Source organism: Bos taurus, chromosome X, assembly GCF_002263795.3.
Source record: "Bos taurus isolate L1 Dominette 01449 registration number 42190680 breed Hereford chromosome X, ARS-UCD2.0, whole genome shotgun sequence".
Taxonomy (NCBI): Eukaryota; Metazoa; Chordata; class Mammalia; order Artiodactyla; family Bovidae; genus Bos; species Bos taurus.
The window spans coordinates 125,361,653-125,378,907 of NC_037357.1; the positions used below are offsets into that span (position 1 = coordinate 125,361,653).

Consider the following 17,255-nt stretch of genomic DNA (forward strand, 5'->3'; position numbering starts at 1 on the left):
TGTATTAACAGAAAATAAGACTATCTTGTTGAAGGTTTACAGGAACATTGTGACCAGAGTTATGTGGACAGCTGCAGGAATGAAGGATTATCACATCCCCTCTGGGGTCTGGCCAGCACCAAGAAGTTTCCAATAGTATGCCACATCCCCTCCCCTTTGCATAGGCCTAGATCCCAAAGAATTTCTCCTAATTTTTTTTTCTAAAAGTTTTATAGCTTTATGCTTTACATTTAAGCCTGTGATCCATTTTGAGTTAATTTTTCCATGGTGTGAAACTTAGGTTAAGGTTCATTTTCTCTGCCTATGGATGTCTAATTTCTGCAACAGCATGTGTTGAAAAGTCTATCTCTCCTCCCTCGAATTCCTTTTGCACCTTTCTCAAAAATCAGTTGGGCACAATTGTGTAGCTGTATTTCTGGGTTCTTTGTTCTGTTCAGTTGATCTATGTGTCTGTCCCTCTGCCAATACTACACTGTCTTGATTATCGTAGCTGTACTGTAAGCCTTAATATCAGGTAAAGTGTTTCCTTCAATTTTATTCTTTGAAGAACTGTTTTAGTGATTCTAGGTTCTTTACCTTTTCATATAAATTTTACTACAGTCTTATCTATGTCTCCAAAAATCCTTGATGGGATTCTGATAGTAATTGTACTAAGTAATTATACTAAGTAATTGTATCAGTTTGGGAATGACTGACATCTTTACTGTGTTTAGTGTTCTAATCTATGAGCATGATATGTCTCTCCATTTATTTAGTCCTTCTTTGATTTTTTCATCAGCATTTTGTAATTTTCAGGATACAGATCCTGAGCATGTTTTTCTAAGATTATACCTAAATATTTCTTTTTTTTTGTAGTGAGTATAAATGGTATTGTGTTTTAAATTTTGGTTTATGTTTATTGTTAGAATATATAAATGATATGTGTTTTTGTGTGTTTATTTTATATCTGCAACCTAATTGAATTCATTAATTTACTTATTAGTTGTCGGAGGTATTTTTTTTTCATAGAGTCTTTGGAATTTTCTGTTTAGAGACTGTCATCTGCAAATGGAGTGGTTTTCTATCTTTCTTTCTGAGCTGTATGCGTCTTATTTCCTTTTCTTGCCTTGTGCTTGCTAGGACTCCTGGTACTATTTTGAACAAGAATGGTGAGAATAGATGTCGTTTTCTTGTTCCTGATCTTAGAGGGAAAGCAGTCAGTTTTTCACCTTTCATTAAGTATGATGTTAGTTGTCGGTTGCTTTTTTTTTTTTAAATAGATGATCTTTATCAAGTTGAAGACATTTACCTCCCTATTTCTAGTTTTCTGAGCTTTTAAAAAAATCATGAATGGCTGTTTTCAAGAACTTTTAGACTGTTATTTTCTTTTAATATTTAAAAAATGATGCTTAATTGACATCTTGGTTCTGAGTGAAGTTCTGATAATATGAGCTCACATCATTTTACTTGTCAGTTCTGCCCCTCCTGGCTGGACTGGGAGGACACAGGTGAGGGTGGGGCTTCTTGTTGGGTGGATTGAGGAAAACTGGAGGGGAGTGATCTTGAGGCTTTGTGGAAAGCTCCAAGTTACCAAGTTATCCAATAGAAAACCATGGTGCTGAGAGGGTTATCAGTTTCCAGGTTTTGTAACAAATTGCCACAAACTCAGTGACTTAAAACAACACAAATTTATTCTTTTACAGCTCTGGAGGTCAGAAGTCTAAAATCAGCATTTTATCACGGCTGTGTTCCATCAAGAGGCTTCAGGGAAAGCCTGTTTCCTTGCCTTTTCCTGCTTCTGGAGTCTGCCTGCATTCCTTGGTCTCTTCCTCCATTATCAAGGCACATCACCCCACCCTTTGGTTCCATTAGCACATCTCCTTTTTTCTCTCTGGCCTTAACTCGACTGCCTCCCTCTTATAAGGCCCCTTGTGATTATTTTGAGGTCACCAGGATAATCTCAAGATCCTTATCTTAATTACACCTGTTGAGTCCCTTTTGCCATGTAAGGTAACATAGTAACAGGTTCCAGGGATTAGGACGTGGACATCTTTTGAGGGAGCGGACATTATTCAGCCCAGCACAGAGGTGTGACCATGGATATGATGATAAGGTATTCTGGAAAGCAGGACTATGGAATTAAACTGTGGTTTGAATTCCCATTCCAGATTTACAAGCTGTATGACTCTCAATGAATTTCTTCTTCTGGCTAAACCTTTGTTCATTTGCAAAACTGTAAGCCCTACTGTGAGATGACAGCTGCCCATCACAAATGTACACAAGTTTTCCAGAGTATGCAGTGGCTGAAAAGCACCTTTCTAGACAGGAACTACATTTCTCAGAACCATGTGCATCTAGGTGAGGCCCATATGAGTACCGATGGAATGTGAGTAGAAGTGATGTTGTTACTTCTGACTGAGGTGCCTATGACAAAGGAGTGGATTCTCCATGCTCTCCTCTTCCACCTGCTGGCTCTGTGTTGACTCGCAGATGACCCTGGAAGCCTTGTGATGAAGACGGTAAAGCTTCCACTAGCCTGCTGGTGGTGGTGCTTTAGTCACTAAGTTGTGTCCAACTCTTGAGATCCCGTAGACTGTGGCCTGTCAGGCTCCTCTGTCCATGGGATTCTCCAGGCAAGAATACTGGAGTGGGTTGCCATTTCCTTCTCCAGGGGATCTTCCCAACCCACTAGCCTAGGTCCCTCAATAACTGAGTGGAGCAGAGCCTGTCCTCCTGTCATTGCCGAAATGGACACTTGTGTGGCCTATAATGTGAACCAGAAATAAATTTATTTTATGTTAAGCTGCTGACATTTTAGGTTTATTCATTGCAGCAGCCAGCATTATCTTAAGCAATACATCTACCTTGCAGACTGTTATTATCCCCTCGAACTATAAAATGAAATCCTGTGTGTAAAGTGCATATGAAGGGACTAAGAGACTCACAGATTAGAAAGTCATGAACTTTTCTGCCTAGATCAGTGGTTTTCAAACTGGAGCATGCATCAGAATCCTGAAGGGCTCCTTAAAACATGAATTCAAGACCCTACTTCAAGAGTGTCTAGTTTGGGGTGAACCTCCTGCACCCTGAATTTATCCTTAGGCTTTTCTCTCTTGCCTGTGTGTTCTGTGTGGTTGTCACCTCCATGAGGGCAGGCATTGGGTCTACCTTGTTGGCAACTCCCTTCCAGAACTAGCAGAGTATCTGGCAAATCAAAGGCCTCCAACCAGAAGTGGAAGAAGGAAAAAGGAGCAAGTTGGCAGTCTGCGGCTCCAGGGCTGGAGTCAATATGCTTCAGTTAAAGGTTTGACCATTTCCTCGTTCTTAAATAGCCTCGAGTGGGATTCTTTGTTCCTCCACGACCCTGTAAAGGGGAAGGGGAAGAGAAGCTGCCGCAGTAGTGGCCTGTGCTGTTATCTACCAAGTAGATTTTCCCTTTTGCTGTTATCTCTTTAGAACAGCTCCTGGGATTGATGAAATATTTTGCATCCCACAAAGTATATCCATTCTCCTATCAGGAAAACTTTATTTTGCCTTTACATTCTGGGGCTTTCGTCTATGAATGAACATATTCACTTGATGACACTGGAGGATTTCATTTCAGAGAGCTGCTGCCCATTTGAGAAAGTATGTCGACTATATTTCCTCTCAGCGGAACTTCCCTGCAGAATAGAAAGCACAGGGCTCACAGCAATGAGCTATCACTTCTCAGGGCTGGCCCCACACAGAGGCTGAGGAGGTAGCCCTCTCCTGGTGTGAGGAGAGGCCTGGGGGGACCGATGAGGCCTGGGAAGCAGCTTTTAAAAAGCAAATGTTATCTGGGAAAGAGGGAGATGGGTTCAAAGATACAAATTCTGTGTACTTGGCAATTTTGCCCATGGTGAGCTCTGAATTCTATCTTTCTGTGAAGTAAGAAGTTCAGTATTAGCAATTCCAAAGAGTCATTCTGATTTCAGCAGCTTTGAAATCTGGCAGTGGTGGGGAGACAGGAGTGCAGTCAGAATTCCTTGGCTTCAGCACCAGTGTGTGGCTGCCAGAGGACCAGGAGGAGGCAGGAGGCTGGCTGCATTTAGTTTACCCTCCCAGAGTTCTGACAAGATAGGGAAACCTCTCCCTGATCACTGTTCTCTTGGGTCGCCTTTGGAGGCCTGAGCTATATCAGATTTAAATTTCTTGGGTTAATTTATACTCCATTATAAGCAAGTTTTTGTAAAAGCTGAGAACCAGCAAGGGTAAAGAAGCTGTATTTCCATTACAGTCTTTCTTGTGATTTTTTGTGAAATGAGTAGTCCGCCAGACTCCTCTGTCCATGGGATTCTCCAGGCAAGAATACTAGAGTGGGTAGCCATTCCCTTCTCCAGGGGATCTTCCCAACCCAGGGATTGAACCCAGGTCTCCTGCATTGTAGGCAGATTCTGTACTGTCTGACTCACCAGGGAAGCCCCATTGGGGGAAATTCAGCACGGGCTTGCCCCATGCTTGGCTTTGTGTTTTGGAGGCCTTCACTTGTATTGAAGCAATGGGAGGGGGAAGTTGTGCTCCCTCCCAAAGCACACCCCCACCCACCCCCTCCCTGTGACCTGGAGTTTAATCATAATCCACAGTGTGGTGCGATGTGGGAAAGTGTAAACAGAGCTATGTGGCCAGCCTAGGCCTCTCAGACTCAAGTTCATTGCTGCCTAAAAGTCCTCACTCAGCTGATGTTTCAGTATTAAGCTATTCTCTAATTGAAGTTTTAAATTTTACTTGGAGTATTTGGGGAGATGTGGTGTCTTATGTGGGAATTTTCTGAGAGCTCTATTTCCCCCATTTCAAATCCTTGCTAATGTAGCCTATTTGGGCACCTGTATGATTTTTATTCATTAACCCCATCTAAACTGCTCATCTGAACTGACCCTGGATCATCTCCACTATTCTCTGTGCTTTGTTTCTGTTTTCTCATTTTCATCCCAAAACTTTCAGAATTTGTTTTCCTGCTCTGGATTTTGAGGACAAGGCCTGCCAGTGATTTGTTTCATATGTACATTCATCTCTTTGTGTCACTGGTGAGTGTCCACTGATGTCTTGGAGTTGTGGGAGATCTGATTCTCAAAAGCTTGTAAGTTTTTGCATTGAAACATGTATTTTTCCGTATGTACAATAGAAGACCAGTGCAAGTTCGATGCATGAAGCAGGGGACTCAAAGTCGGTGCTCTGGGATAACCTAGAGGGTTGGGGTGGGGAGGGAGGTGGGAAGGGGGTTCAAGATGGTGGGACACATGTGTACACACGGCTGATCTATGTCGATGTGTGGCAGGGGCCACCACAGTGTTGTGAAGTGATTGTCCTCCAATTAAATAAATAAAAAATTTTTAAAAAGCTTTAAGTTGCATTTTAATTTCAGATCCTTTCTTCCAGATGAGGGGGTAAAAAGAGATGAATAATCACATGTGCTTTTTAATATATTTGTATGTAAATAAATTTGGGGTTTATGATTGCTGGTTTTTCCAATAGTCATGTATGGATGTGAGAGTTGGACTATAAAGAAAGCTGAGTGCCAAAGAATTGTTGCTTTTGAACTGTGGTGTTGGAGAAGACTCTTGAGGGTCCCTTGGACTGCAAAGAGATCCAACCAGTCCATTCTAAAGGAGATCAGTCCTGGGTGTTCAATGGAGGGACTGATGTTAAAGCTGAAACTCCAGTACTTTGGCCACCTGATGCAAAGAGCTGACTCATTGGAAAAGACCCTGATGCTGGGAAAGACTGAGAAAGGAGGAGAAAGGGACGACAGAGGATGAGATGGTTGGATGGCATCCCTAACTCAATGGACATGAGTTTGAGTAAACTCTGGAAGTTGGTGATGGACAGGGAGGCCTGGCATGCTGCAGTCCATGTGGTCGGAAAGAGTCGGACACGACTGAGTGACTGAACTGAACTGATTGCTGAGAGATCACTTTTAAACTTTCTCTTTTAGTCTCTAGAGTTTAAAATAGTTGCTGTGGATTTTATTTTGCACCTTTAGAATATTCAAGTATGAGCTGAGATTTTTTTCAGCTTTATTGAGGTATAATTGACAAATAAAATTGTAAGATATTTTAAGTCCATTGTGATGGACTTCCCTGGTGGTCCAGTGGCTAAGACTCCACATTCCTAATGCAGGGGGCTCAGGTTCGATCCCTGGTCATGGAACTAGATCCCACATGCAGCAGCTAAGAGTCCACATGTTGCCACTGAGACCTGGTACAGCCAAATAAATAAATAAGTAAAAGTAAGTACTAAAAATAAATAAAGTGTACATTGTGATGATCTGACATATGCGTATGTTGTGGAAGGCTTTCCCCATCTAGATAATTAACACCTACATATTTATCTTTTTGAGTGGGTTTTTGTGTGTATGTGTGTGTGTGTGTGTGAGGACACTTAAGTTCTATTCATTTAGTAAATTTCAATTATACAATAAAGTGTTAACTATAATCACCATCCTTTACATTAGATTCTCAGACCTTATTCATCTTATAGCTGAAACTTTGTACTTCTTTACTAGCCTCTCCCTATTTCCTCCATGCCTGGAAACTTTTCTACTCTCTGTTTCTGTGAGTTTGACTTTTTTCAGATTCCAAATTTAAGTGCTAGCATGCAATATGTGTCTTTGTCTGACTTATTTCACTTAGCATAATGCCTTCAGGGTCCATCCATGTTGTCACAAATGGCAGGATTTCCTTCTTTCTCTTGGCTGAATAATACTCGTGTGTGTGTGTGTGTGTAGCACATCTTTTGGTTGATGATGAAGATCATTTTATTTAGCACCTCTGATATGGAAGGGACAGCACTAGGTGTTAGGATTCAGAGATGAATAAGGACAAGCTAGGAAGCTGACAGATGATTATGTGACACCAATCATAATAACTACAATATCTAATATTTCTTAGCATTAAAAATATGCCAGTATACTAAAATCCACTGAGCTGTACACTTAAAAATATGTGCAAAGTCTTATAATAACCTGTAATGGAAAAGCATCTGAAAAAGAATATATGTATATAACCAATCACTTTGCTACACCTGCAACTAGTACAACACTGTAGATCAATAATAGTTCAATTTAAAAATATGTGCCAGGCATGCCACATACATTTCTCATTTACTTCTTTATATCTTTAAAAATCTAGATATAGTTGACATATAACATTATATTAGTCTCAGTTGTATAATATAAAGATTCAGTATTTGTGTATTTTTGAAATGATCACAAGTCTAGTTAACATTCATCACCATACACAGTTACAGAATTTTTTTCCTTGTAATGAATATGCTTAAGATCTACTCTCTTAGCCACTTTCAAGTATACAATACAATATTATTAATTCTAGAACCCATGTTGTACATTACATCTTTCAAGACTTACTAATTTTACAGCTGGGATACCCCATCTTCTTTATTCATTCACCCGTTGATGGATACATAGGGGACTGAGATTATTTTTAATTCTAAACTTTATGTCAGTAGCAAATTGTCACAGGAATAGTTTCCTCTGGGGCAGTGAATGCAGATTTGAGTTCATATAAAATTTAGGAAGAAGACAGAACATTTGAAAGGCAGTGAGTGTCTCTTTCTTTGGCTTGTTACACCCAACACACCCATCTCCTTCTTGTAGATAAAGACCAGTCAAAGGCAGTTTGTAATCCCTTTTCTGGGTCCTTTTCACCTGTTTTTGAGTTTTCCACACCTGAAGCATGAAGCCAGTCCTGATCTTTCCTGAAGCTTCCTCCCAGATTCTGCCTGCTCCCCATGTTGTCTGTGATGGTAGGAGTCTGGCCTGCGCCAGTCACATGGCTAGCACCTCAGTTAATGCAGGACAGAACGGTACAGCCCTTTTCCCAAAGGAATATGCTGCCAGGAAAATTTTAGGTCACAAGGGCTTAGGCTCCTGAAAGGCAGACCCTTATTCCCATGGCGAAGGCCCAAGGAACTGTCAAGATAACTTTCTATTGGGCCTAAACAGTCATGGAGGGGTCTGGGCCACTTTTGGCTCAGGCAGAGGGACTCAGAGCTGGGAAGTACCTAACTCCATTGTAAGACTTCAGCAGGAGTGTGAAAGAACTATCGATATTACACTTGATGATGGAGATAAACCAGAGGTGATAGGATGTGTTTTATACAGTAACTGTGCCCAGTCAAGAATTTTGGAAATGGTATGGAATTGACCTATATATATATATATATATTTATATATATTTTATATATATTTTATATATATATATTTATATTTTTATATTTATATTTATATATATTTATATATATATATATATATTTTTTTAAGCATGTTAATTTTTGGCTGACAGAAACATTTCATTAGAAAAGCCTATTCTATGACCTTGATGCTCAAAGGAAGGTCTGTGAACAACTTTGTCATCCCCTGGAAGCTTGTTGAGCTTCCCTGATAGCTCAGTTGGTAAAGAATATGCCTGCAATGCAGGAGACCCCAGTTCAATTCCTGGGTCAGGAAGATCCACTGAAAAAGGAATAGGCTACCCACTCCAGTATTCTTGGGCTTCCCTTGTGGTTCAGCTGGTAAAGAATCCACCTGCAATGCAGGAGACCTGGGTTTGATCCCTGGGTTGGGGGAGCTTGTTAAAAAACAGTCTCAGGCCCTCTACAAGCCCTACTGAATCTGCCTCTTAATAAATCCCCCAGGCAATTTATATGACATTTCCTCTCTCTCCCCCACCCTCTTTTGCTTTTTCACAAACTTTTTGTTTGAAAATAATTATAGATTTATAGGAAGTTACAAAGATACAATAGAAAGGTCTGATTAGACCCTTCACCCACTTTCCTCCAGAGGTTACATCTTACGTAAGTATAATATCACTTTTCCACAAGCCTACAAAACCATTATGCTTCCTTACTGAAAGATAGTGCACCTGACGGCACTCACCTGGGCTGCAGGCCACTGTCGTGCCTCATTCTACTTGGCAGGATTCCCTAAATAAAGGAGATGGTACTGCCAGGTGCAAGGGAGAGACAGTGTGGCTCACAGAATGATGTGCTGGTGCTGTGCAGGTATCCCTTTGTGGGCTCCATAGTGGGGCTTCAAATGTCAATGTCAAGAGGGGTGCTATGGATGTGGACATAAGGAACAGGTTGAGGCCACACAGGAGAGCTGGGAGATGGGAAAGTCAAGCCAAGTCATTACACCCTGCTGCTGCTGCTGCTGCTGCTGCTAAGTCGCTTCAGTCTTGTCCAACTCTGTGTGACCCCATAGACGGCAGCCCACCAGGCTCCCCCGTCCCTGGGATTCTCCAGGCAAGAACACTGGAGTGGGTTGCCATTTCCTTCTCCATTGCATGAATGTGAAAAGTGAAAGTGAAGTCGCTCAGTCGTGTCCGACTCTTAGCGACCTCATGGACTGCAGCCCACCAGGCTCCTCCATCCATGGGATTTGCCAGGCAAGAGTACTGGAGTGGGGTGCCATCTCATTCTCTGCATTACACCCTAGATAAGCACAAATGAGGAGAAGCAAGTTTGAACGTGAGAGGCAAGGTCTTTGGGACAAACCACCAACACCAATTTCCAGGTCTTTTCACTGAAGCAAAAGAGGACTTACTAAAACCATTTGAAAACCCACGGCTGGGGCTGGGAGACAAGTTTAGAATCTCATTGCTGAGGTTCAGGCCAGAGATGGTGACAGGATAGGGTGGTGGCTGAGGAGACTTGGATCCTGGGAAGGTCAGGACCTTGTCCGCATCCAAGCCCTCCCTTGCCTTTCTTTTCCCGATAGTTTGCCTCCCATTGGCTGGCTCAGCCCATCAAGGCCAGAAGATACTTGAGGGCTTGTCTGTCAGTGCTCTGTGGCTGAGTGGCAACCAGCCTTGTCCTGATGTCCTTCATCTGACTTTCTGCCTTGCTTTCTGCTCACAACATGCTGAACCCTGCTCAGAACTCATTGCCTGCTGGGACTAGTACTCTTCCTTACTTGTATTTGTCCTCCTCCCAGTCTATTCACTTTCTTACCTGGCATCTAGCCTATCTAGATCAAATAGAGAAATAAAATGCAAATTGTCCCCCAGTACTCACTGTCCCTTTCTTTTATGATAAGAAAACTCTTGATTTTTATTTTTATTTATTTTAATTTATTTATTTAAATTGGAGGCTAATTACTTTACAATATTGTGGTGGTTTTTGCCATACATTCACATGAATCAACCACGGGTGTACATGTGTTCCCCATCCTGAACCCCACTCCCACCACCCTCCCCATCCCATCCCTCTGGGTCATCCCAGTGAACCAGCCCTGAGCATCCTGTATCATGCATCGAGCCTGGATTGGCAATTTGTTTCACATATGATAATATACATGTTTCAGTGCTATTCTCTCAGATCATCCCACCCTCGCCTTCTCCCACAGAGTCCAAAAGACTGTTCTATACGTCTGTGTCTCTTTTGGTGTCTCGCATATAGGGTTATCGTTACCATCTTTCTAAATTCCATATATAGCCGTTAGTATACTGTATTGGCAGAGAAGGCAATGGCACCCCACTCCAGCACTCTTGCCTGGAAAAGCCTATGGACGGAGGAGCCTGGTAGGCTTCAGTCCATGGGGTCGCTAGGAGTCGGACATGACTGAGCAACTTCACTTTCACTTTTCACTTTCATGCATGGGAGAAGGAAATGGCAACCCACTCCAGTGTTCTTGCCTGGAGAATCCCAGGGACGGGGAGCCTGGTGGGCTGCCGTCTATAGGGTCACACAGAGTCGGACATGACTGAAGCAACTCAGCAGCAGCAGCAGCAGCATTCTGTATTGGTGTTTTCCTTTCTGGCTTACTTCACTCTGTATAATAGGCTCCATTTTCATCCACCTCATTAGAACTGATTCAAATGTATTCTTTTTAATGGCTGAGTAATACTCCATTGTGTATATGTACCACAGCTTTCATATCCATTCATCTGCTTATAGACATCTAGGTTGCTTCCATGTCCTGGCTATTGTAAACAGTGCTGCGATGAACATTGGGGTACATGTGTCTCTTTCAATTCTGGTTTCTTTGGTGTGTATGCCCAGCAGTGGGGTTGCTGGGTCATATGGCAGTTCTATTTCCAGTTTTTTAAGGAATGTCCACACTGTTCTCCATAGTGGCTGTACTAGTTTGCATTCCCACCAACAGTGTAAGAGGGTTCCTTTTTCTCCACACCCTCTCCAGCATTTATTGTTTGTAGATTTTTTGATAGCAACCATTCTGACTGGAGTGAGATGGTACCTCATTGTGGTTTTGATTTGCATTTCTCTGATAATGAGTGATGTTGAGCATCTTTTCATGTGTTTGTCAGCCATCTGTATGTCTTCTTTGGAGAAATGTCTGTTTAGTCCTTTGGCCCATTTTTTGATTGGGTCATTTATTTTTCTGGAATTGACCTGCAGGAGTTGCTTGTATATTTTTGAGATTAATTCTTTGTCAGTTGCTTCATTTGCTATTATTTTCTCCCATTCTGAAGGCTGTCTTTTCACTTTGCTTATAGTTTCCTTCATTGTGAAACTCTTGATTTTTAGTAAGGTTCCTTTCCCAGGCTTCCATAAAATTGGGTGTGGCCATATGACTAAATTCTTGCCAGTGGGATATAAGCAGAAGTGACATGTCCCTCTTCCCACTTGCTGGGAAGTGAATCTGGTCAGGAACCATCTTGGTGATGGAACAAAAAGAGGGATGAAGCCTGAGTCCCTGATGACTTCATTAAGTAGCACTACCACACCAGTTTGGACTTCTTTGTGAGTCAGAAGTAAACTTCTGTTGTGTGTAGGCCACTGTTGTTTGGGGTCTCATTTCTCATTTCTTTTCAAAAAAAAATTCCCCAATTTCTTAGCTCATAGAGTGTAACATCATAACCCTTTCTGAGTGCCTATATGTGCTGGACACTTCTACAAGCTTCAAATCACCACACGCTAAAGCTTTGAGGGAGACACATACCACCACCATATTTACGCATGATGACTTAGTCTCAAGTGCCAATAAAAAGATTTGAGATTTCACCTAGGTCTCTGTGATCCCAGATCTCTGGTGATTGTGCATTAAGCCTCATAGGAGTTGATAAAAATTCAGGCAGTTTGAGTTTTATTAAGTGTACAATAGTGAGTGGAAGCCAAATGGAAATTTAGATTTCCAAAAGGAAATCTAGGCTCTCAGAGGTGAACTAGAGCAAGGTGTCTCAGGCTTGAACGTGCATAGGAGTCTTTGGGGATGATCCACCCCTACCTAAAACTGAAGGTGGCAGAACAAAAAATATGTGGGCCCAATATTTTCTGCCCCAGGTGTTAGCCTGAACAGCCCATAACTAATTTAATAATAAAACCTTGTTCTCTGATTTTAGTATCACTTTACAGTGATATTCCTGGGGTGGGGTTAGTTGGAGTGGATTGATGGACAGCAGAGTCTCTCAAAGTATGGTCCCCGGACCAGAAGCATTAGTGTCACCTGGGAAGTTGCTAGCCCTGTGGATTCTCAGGCTCTAACCAAGAGCTGCTGAATCAGAGACTCCAAGGGTAGGGCCCAGAATTCTGGGGATTTCTCTGGGGAATCTGATGCACATTTAAGTGTGAGAACCACTCGTATAGAAGAAGAACCTGAGAAAAGGGAGTTATAATATAATGGAATAAAAGCCTTCAACTGAAAAATCTAGGTTCAATCCTACCTGTTTCTTTGTTCTTAAGTGGAGACGGAAGCACTAACTTCACTAAGTAATTTGCAGAATTAAAAATAATGATGCTTTTGCTGTGTACCAGTTAAGAGCACAGACTCTAGAGTACAGCCTGGCTTCACATCCCAGCTCTGCAATTGTTAGCTTGGACAAGTTACTCCTTCCTCATCTGTTAAAATGGGGATAGTAATAGTATACCAATCGCATATGTTTATAAGGATTACATGAGTTAACATTTGTAAAGCACTTAGAAGAGTCTCTGGCATTGAATAAGTGCCATATGTTTGTTAACTAATAATAATAAGTCATAAATAATAATAATAATAAATTCAGGGCTTGGTATACACTGTGACTACTCTGAAAGTATTTTTGGTTTAAGAAAGAAAACAGAGCAAACTGGGATTATGGGGGAAAGGAGATTGGAATGATTCTCAGGGAATCAGTACTCCTGAAATCAGAACAGAATGCCAACTGCTTGAGACCAAAAGAACCCCTCTTCCCACTTGAACCCCATCCCTACCCCCAGGGTGACTGTCCTGGCACAACCCAGAAGTGTGTAAGATCCATCTGCTGTGGTCGGATTCAGCAGGCATTTGGTTGGAATTGTCCCCTGGATGGCCCAGCATCTCTGCACAATGTCCATTCAGGTTTAAGAGTAGTATTAATAGAAACCCGGGCAGTGCAGTTGAAGGTACCCCTGCCATCCCTCCAGTGAACTGATTGACCTGTAGCGGCCTCACAGGGCTTAAGACCACAAAGGCACCCCGATCAGCTGAGCTGGAGAAAGGAGGGGCTGGTGTTGTGTAAAATGTAACTGTTTAACAATTTTTATTTATTTTTTTAAACAATGGTATTGAGGTATACTTTACATACCATAAGATACGCCCATTTTTAACATTAGAATATTTTTCTTCCAATTTTACTTATATATAATTGATATACAACACTGTATAAGTTTAAGGTGTACAACGTAATGGTATAATATACTTATGTCATGGAATGATTATCGCAAGTTTAGTGAACATCCATCATCTCATACAGATGCAACATTAAAGACAGAAAAAATTTTTCCTTGTGATGAGAACGCTTAGGATTTACTCTCTTAACAACTTTCATATATGACATATAGCAGTGTTAATTCTGTTTTTCAAGTTGTATTAATACATTACATCCCTAGTACTTACTTATAACTGGAAGCTTGTACCTTTTGACTGCCTGCATCCATTTCTCCTCACCCCATCCGTCTCCTCTGGTAACCACAAATCTGATCTCTTTTTCTATGAGTTTGTTTGCTTTTGAAGTATAATTGATCTACACTATGTTAGTTCCTATTCCACAAGATAGTCATTCTATATTTCTATACATTTCAAACTGATCTTAAGTCTAGTTATGATATATCAGTATATGAAGTGAAGTTGCTCAGTCATGTGTGACTCTTTGTGATCCCATGGACTGTAGCCTATCAGGCCCCTCTGTCCTCGGAATTTTCCAGGCAAGAGTACTGGAGTGGGTTGCCATTTCCTTCTCCAGGGGATCTTCCCAACCCGGGGATTGAACCCAGGTCTCCTGCATTGCAGGCAGACGCTTTACCCTCTGAGCCACCAGGGAAGCCCTACATTCCCCACACTGTTCCACCTATTTTGTGTACAATTTAATGACTTTTTAGTGCATTTACTGGACTTTCCTGGTGGTACAATGAATGGGAGTCTGCCTGCCAATGCAGGGCACGTGGATTCAATTCCTGGTCTGGGAGGATTCTACTTGCTGCAGAGCAATTAAAGCCTGTGCACCACAACTATGGGAGCCCACACACTCTAGGGCCTGTGAGCTGCAACTACTGAGCCCAAGTGTTTCAACTACTGAAGCCCATGAGCCTAGAACCTGTGCTCTGCAACAGGAGAAGCCACCACAGTGAGATGCCCCTACACCACAATGAAGAGTAGTGACCCCCACCCATTACGACTAGCCTACACGCAGCAATGAAGACCTAGCACAACCAAAGAAGTAGTAATAGTAATAAAGAAAATTTTAAAAATTTGCTGAGTCATGCAACCATCACTGTAGTCCAGTTTTTTCTTTTTATAAATTTTATTTTTATTGAAGTATTGTTGATTTACAACCATGGTCCTGTTTCAGACATTCCTAGCAACCCCATAAGATCCTTCATTGCTTATTTATAGTTGATCTGTCTTCCCATTTCTAGCCTCAGGCAGCCACTAGTCTACTTTCTGTCCCTGTAGGGTTGACTTTTCTGGACATTGTCTATAAATGGAGTGGCCTTTTGTGAATCTTTGTGTGGATATATGTTTTTATTTCTCTTGAGTAGACAGATATCTGGGAGTGGAATTGCTGGGTCATAGGGTAAATTTAGGTTTCTAGTTTAAAGAGTTGCCAAACTATTTTCCAAATTTGGCTGTACCATTTTACATTCTCACCGGCATTGTAATGAGAGCTCCAGTTTCTCTACATCCTCACCAGTGCTTGCTATTGTCTGTTTTTTTAAAATCATCATTTGAGTAGATGTGAAATGACATTTCATTATGGTGATTATTTGTATTTCTCTGATGACTAATATTCTTGAGCATCTTTTCATGTGCTTACTGGCTATTCATTTATTTTCTTTGCCAAAATGTCTATACAAATCTATAGAATTTTTGTGTTTAAAAGTAGAGATGAGGTGGATACCACCTATTCCTGCCTCTTGGCACCCAGAGAGGAGGACTCTTTCCAAAATGAGTCCAAGTCCCTCAGGCTAGTGGTAGGCTGGGGTTTCCAGGAGACTAGCTCTTGTATCTATCATTTAAAACCCTTTCATTGGAGACTCCTCTGGTGGTCCAGACTCTAAGGTCTAAGACTCTGTATTCCCATCCAAGGGATCCAGGTTCGATCCCTGGTCAGAGAACTAGATCCCTCATGCTGCAACTACAAGTTTGCAAGCCACAACTAAAGATCTTGTATCCCACAATGAAGATCAAAGATCCTGCATTCTGGAATGAAGACCCAGTGCAGCCAAATAAATAAATATTTTTGGAACACCCTTTTCATTGCAGGATTAGGGAGTAAATCTGTAAACTGCTGAACTAGAAGAAAATCAAGTTGGTTAAAGTAAATGCTAGGTTTGTTTCCTGTGATTTACGTTTTTCCTTGTGTTTTTTTTTTTTTTTTTTTAAGCAAGTTAACCTTCTGTGGGAAAAATAATCACCAAGCTAAGGTTAGATTTATTTAGCTGTTATTCAGATATGTACATATTTTAAAAGATGGGGAGTTCAGTTGTTTTCTATTTATGCCTTTTCTTTTTCATTCTGAATACTCACATTGCAAAGTGAATTGGCAAATTCCAAGCAATTTTCGTTTGTGTGAAACTGATTAACAAATGATGCCATTAAAAAGGGCCCTGCCACTTTCTTGGACAAAGAATACAGATGGCGTACAGTGAGTAAGAATACATTTCTAACTACTGAATAGCAGTGCACTGTTAGTGGGATGGCATGTAAAGCTAATGGCATCAAGGATAATGGAGAAGGAGGGATGAATGGGAGCCAAAATGTTTCCTAGAAATTTGTATTGTGGTCCCAATAAGCTCAGCAGGAAAGGCTGCATTACTGGAATGGCCAAACCATTCCCTGGCACTTGTAGAGAATCACCACAGAGTTTACACCTGAGTTTTCAGAATGGCCTATAGCATGTTATAGATATGTTGCTGCTCAATCTGGACAACTCAGGGGCTCAGAATGTGAAAAAAGTGTGATTCCAATAACTAACATTATCAGGAGAATGCAAAGTACCATTATTACTTGATGTCAAAGCTATCTTTAGTGGCCAGTGGTGGCCACTGGTCAGTAGGAAGATGCTAGGGAGAGCTATTTCAATACGCTGAGAGGGTCTGGATTCCAGATTTCTTCCTTACTCCATCCATCCTGCCCCCAAGATACTGAGGAATGGATATCCTTCCTTTCAGTTCAATTCAGTTGCTCAGTCATGTCCAACTCTTTTCGACCCCAATGAATCACAGCACACCAGGCCTCCCTGTCCATCACCAACTCCCAGAGTTTACCCAAACTCATGTCTATCGAGTTGGTGATGCCATCCAGCCATCTCATCCTCTGTTGTCCCCTTCTCCTACTGCCCCCAATCCCTCCCAGCATCAGGGTCTTTTCCAATGAGTCAACTCTTCCCATGAGGTGGTCAAAGTTTTGGAGATTCAGCTTCAGCATCAGTCCCTCCAATGAACACCCAGGACTGATCTCCTTTAGAATGGACTGGTTGGATCTCCTTGCAGTCCAAGGGACTCTCAAGAGTCTTCTGCAACGCCACAGTTCAAAAGCATCAATTCATTGGCGCTCAGCTTTCTTCACAGTCCAACTCTCACATCCATACATGACCACTGAAAAAACCATAGCCTTGACTAGACAGAACTTTGTTGGCCAAGTAATATCTCTGCTTTTCAATATGCTATCTAAGTTGGTCATAACTTTCCTTCCAAGGAGTAAGCGTCTTTTAATTTCATGGCTGCAATCACCATCTGCAGTGATTTTGGAGCCCCCCAAAATAAAGTCTGACACTGTTTCCACTGTTTCCCCATCTATTTCCCATGCAGTGATGGGACCA

The 17,255-nt window shown here is 41.6% G+C and overlaps 1 non-coding gene across 1 annotated transcript; it reads right to left on the minus strand.

Annotated features, from left to right (window-relative positions):
• Window positions 1-14,183: 14,183 nt before the first annotated feature.
• On the minus strand, window positions 14,184-14,255 carry TRNAC-GCA (transfer RNA cysteine (anticodon GCA)). Its single transcript has one exon. It is a non-coding gene; the product is annotated as a tRNA-Cys (tRNA).
• Window positions 14,256-17,255: the final 3,000 nt, after the last annotated feature.